Consider the following 5225-nt stretch of genomic DNA (forward strand, 5'->3'; position numbering starts at 1 on the left):
ACTCCAGTGCGTCGGAGAGGTGCGGTGTGCGGTGCGCGGTGTGCGGTGAAGTGTCCCCAGCGAGTCGGGGCGAGGCGCTTGCTGTCTGCGGTGAGTCGAGACGAAGCGTTGCGGTGCCCTGGGTGCGTCAGAGTAGCGTGACGATGATGCCCAGGTGGGATGCCGCTGGGGCCGTAGGGTATGCCAGTCATGTGTGTGAGCGACATGTTCGTGGAGTGCCCTGGTGTGGCCGAAGATGCTGGCTGGAGTTGTACGACTGCTGCTGTAGGAGTGAGGAGTGATGAGGGTGCGAAGGTTTGCTGCTGCTGGTCTGATCTTCGTGAAGGCTGCTTCCAATCACGTCGGGGTCACCGCTGTGGAGGAACGAGGTGATCATGTTCCTCCAACACAAAGGGAGGATCCTCCGACCAGGCGAGGTGATCATGCCTGGTGGGCCTAGGCTGCCCGACTGTTGTAGTTGGGAACTTGTATATATAGTCAGTTGCCGTGCAAACTTCGATAGCGCGATTCAGGACTTGTGACGTCAGTCACACTGCGCGTGGTGGCTGGTTGCGCGCTGGTCCCAGTAGATGTCGCTGTATGTAGCGAGCCGCTACATGTTTATTAATTAATTATCTTATGCAGTTTGTGCAACAAGATAAAACTAGTGCTGCCATCTATCGGACACATCCGAAATCCAACATTAAAAAATCTGAAAATAACACAGTTATTACTACTTAATTCGAAACTTAGATTAAACAATAACTAACTCTTCTTTACATACGTACATAAATTAAGTCACTCCTTTCTCCAAGGTGGTAGGCAGACAACAAACAACATCACTAGCTCTTATCCCAACAGAATTATTTAGCTACATTCACATCCATACATCTTGCTGTACACGAACTTTTCCTTCAAAACATTTAATAAACGCAAACGTAATTCTCCGTAAACAGGAAAAAAAATCCATCTACCCTCATAACAATAACTTCAAATGAAGCAAAAAAACTATGCATTTCGTCACAAAACATAAAACTGTCACCGGCTGATAGAGACGGATTATTTCACTGAAGTAAATGTACTGAAACCTGAAAAAACCGACCAAACGATTATCAACCTTATGCCTTGTACTTTAAGGTTTAAAATGCAATACTAGGTGGTCATAGAACAATAAATCCACAGGTGCTATTCATGTCTCATGCAAGCTTCCAAACAGATTAGTTTTGGTAAAAAAAAATAATGTAAAAATGTATTGCATGTGAGCAAGATTGATGGAGTGTATTGTGAACGAAATTGTATCACTTCGGAGTAAAACGGATGAAAATAACTCGTTTTATTGTTTGTTTTTGTGTTAATTTTGTAAGTATGGAGAGTTTTGTTTGTTTATCAGTTTGTGTATTTAGTGTAAATTTTTTGAGGAGGGAAAAAGCTTGGTGTTTTCTGAGAAAAATAACTAATCGATCATAGTTGCAGCGCCAATAAAAGTGACATAACCGACCTGAAATATTTTAAAGTTTAGCGGGTAAACCGAAATCTATAATCGTTCACAATTTACTATGGGATCTGTATAAATCTCAAGTTACCCCTACAGTACGCATTTTAGACACTCATTACTTTTCTGAAATAGTTTTAATTTAGTCTCATTTGGCGAGCCTACTGCCATCTACCGGACACATTAGCAGACTACAAACTGATATTATAAAAATCTTAACAATAAATTGAATAATATCTTTAGATAGGGAACTAAACCGAAGAACTTGTACTCAGCAGTCGCATTAGCGACCACAGTTTCTTTAATATCACAGCAAGGATGCCTTTTAGAAGTTACTATAAGCAGCATACATTTTCTGTTAAAAGATTGTTGCATTTCTACTTTATCTATGTTTAATCACACTCCATTATTGTCAGGTGACATCATTTTACTAATAAATCATTCAAAATACTAATTAATTACCAAATTAACATAACAAATGAGTAAACAAACATGTCGGCGATAAACCAACTGGAACGTACAACTGTCATCGACAATGCCATATGTGTTTGACAGATGCAAGTCATAATTTAACGTCGGTGGTTCTGCACCGAATTGCCTCTCATCACCACTTAGCAGCCGCGCAATGGACAATGTCCCGTAATTATTGACCAAATTGTACCATTAAAGCCGACGTTAATAAAATAGGGAGGTGTAATTTAATTTTATGTACTGTTGTAATGTGATATACTTACTCAGAGAGGATGGATTTATATTCCATGGGTATTTCGTATGGTTAAACAGTATAGCTGGTGAAAAGCCTCCCACACCAATGGTTTCGAGTTCTATGCAAAGTAACAGAGCGAAGACTATTTAAAGTTATGTGCATCTAAACCTTAATGTATAATAAGTAGAATACGGGAATTAACGCGAATACGCCGCGTGACCGAATCTCGCCGTGGTCGCAAGCTGACTAGTATAGTAGCGAGTGCACCCTGCGCTAAAACGTTAGGCAATTTAACGCGCTAAAAAAAGCATCTAAACCATGTTTAAAAAACGCTTAAAGAAAAAAATCGTGGTAAAACCATGCCTGCAGGCTTGAGGGTTTCAAATAGTTCTTGAAGGGACGTAAATCCAATTCGTACGTAAATCAAGATCAGGGACTGAAACTAATACGTCATAAGAGCGGACATCTACCTAGAACTGGAATAGTAATCTGATATTTTTTAACCACAGAATAAACATAATTTCTACTGTAAACATACATAAAGTCAGGTCTTTCTCCCTTATAGGTAGGCCGAGTTTAAAGAACGCCACATGATACAATTTTTGTTAGGAATAAGTATTTAAAAAATACTGTAACAAATCTTCTTATAGTCCGTTTAGACTTAGTGGCCTCTAATGAGTCTATTAAGCGCAGTTGCAATGTACCAGCACTAGTTCTAAGTACTCTGTGGTACTAGTCCGTTTGTCTCACATCGGTAGCACTTTGACTTTACGCTCCATGCACTTTGTACTGCAAGGATAATGCGGGCGTGTAGTGTTCTAGAGCTTTAGTATTGTATTGAAATAAAGAAATATGTGGTGGTGGTGTAGGTGATGGTTAGGTGTATGTTTTACTTAATACAAGAGGATATTTTTTATCTGTTTTTTTTTCAAACAATAAATGTCTGTCTCAGTAATCTGGCCAAGTGTCTTCCGAACTATGGAGGAATAAGGCCTTGAGTCCATCACGTTAGCAAAGTATGGGCTGGGGAATTTGCAAGCTTTCAAGAAATGTATTAAACAACTTTTAGGCCTGCAAGGTTTCATTATGATGTTTTCCTTCACCGTTAGAGAACTTATTTCTTAATCTCGATCTTCAACTTTCGCTGTACGTAACTCATTGGCCATAGTCGTAATTACTATGCAAACGTGTTAACAGGAGACATTTGCAATAATTATTATATATTTTTTCCAAACAAGTATAGTAACTTACATTTGAAATTCTTACCATTGCAAATGAATACAATGCAGTACCAACTACCAATCAGTACGCATAGAAATGACCGGACCCACTCCGATGCCTCCAAAGCCGACACACTTTGTCCAAAGGCTCTATAGCTATCGATACGTTACTATCCTATTACAGCCTTTCATATTATAATAGCACAGAATAATGTAAGCCTATTACGCAAACTGCGCGCGAAAGTATCAAAAAAGGTCTGTTATCACACGGAACACATTACGAAGGCACCAAATGACTTATTGCTAAAGTACTATAGACTGTTATAGGCAAATGGGGGTAGATGTGCACACCCCATAAAAGCAGGGATGCCAAATTTTGCAGGAAATCGGGACAACTGTAGTTCGATTCTTTACTACCATCGACTATTGACAACCGACTAGCTAGTAGCTATCGAGAATTTTGTATGGAAATCTGATCAGCGCCTCTAGCGGTCGTTGTCAGATTGTTGACTATTTGTGCAGAACATTTCAGAGTCGCTCTACTGTAGCACGATTTTTTACAGTCGGTACTATCGAATATCAAAACTTTACGTTCAAAATGTACTGTAAATTTGTTCCCATGACACCCGCTAAGATTTTCATGCCAAAATTTGTCGATAGTTAGTCAGCTGACTGTAGAGAATATGACCCCTCTGAAGTATCCTACTGTAGTGTCAGAGGGAAGAAGACAAAGAAAAGCACTTTCTGTTTCAACTCAGTTCGTGGAAATATTTTTGACGATAACAAAGCGGTTGATTTTTATTTCAGACAAAGCATGTTTTTTCAGTGAATTAGGGTAGGTATATACTCGTACAGTTTTCTTCGGTGGCCTTTTATTTACATTAGCTTTTTTTCAGCTGTCAAAATCAGTTCATAATAAATACCGTCGGGACGCAAAAGAATATCACCAAAATCTGTCCTGCCAAAATCTGAACTCGTGGCAAAACCCTTGTGAGTGCTTTATGAAAATCCGTTTTTACGTAACTGCGGCCGCGTAACGATAATTCAAATTTTATCAACGAATAATATCCAGGTTTTTTGAAAGTTATTGCATTCGAATTGATATGAATGCGTGCGATTCGGAAATTCCAACTTTTTAATCATTCATGATTGATAGTGTAAATAGTGGCGTACGTTAATTTTAATGTGTTTTTATTTTAATGCTGCCCGTATTTTGCTGGTTAATAAATTTTGTAAGTATTATTGTAATGGAAGCCGGCGCCGTTCGTAAATTACGTGTGTATTATCGTTAAAAGTTTTAAGTAAGATTAATCTGAATGGTCCTTTTGTGAAGCTGGTAGGTACTACTACTGGTACCTACATGGGAAATATTTTCTTGCTATCTGATTAGTACGAGGTATTTTTATTGTTCCTTTGCTTTGATGATCGCTGTTGTTTTCATTGAAACTAAACTCGACTTAAAATATATTAATGCTTAACTTTTTGTAATAATCACAATGTTATACGGATCGCGGAACTATTTTATCAACATTATTTAGAACAGCGCCATCTGTCTTTGTATGAAGAAACAATCCATATTTTGCCACTAGTTTCTCTTTAATTGAAGAGATGTCGCTCCTACATGTTTTAATTTCTGTTAACGGCTTTATTTAGAACTTTACAGACATTTTAAAATCATTATTAAATAATCTGTTTAATATCTAAATCAAATTATAATTTCGAACTTTTGGAATAAAAATAAAAAATACCGATAAAACCGATAACAATTTGTTTCCTGTCGCGTCGCGTACCTACATAAAAAAAAGTTATACACAAACAACATGGTGGA

This window comes from Anticarsia gemmatalis, chromosome 18 (genome assembly GCF_050436995.1).
Source record: "Anticarsia gemmatalis isolate Benzon Research Colony breed Stoneville strain chromosome 18, ilAntGemm2 primary, whole genome shotgun sequence".
NCBI lineage: Eukaryota > Metazoa > Arthropoda > Insecta > Lepidoptera > Erebidae > Anticarsia > Anticarsia gemmatalis.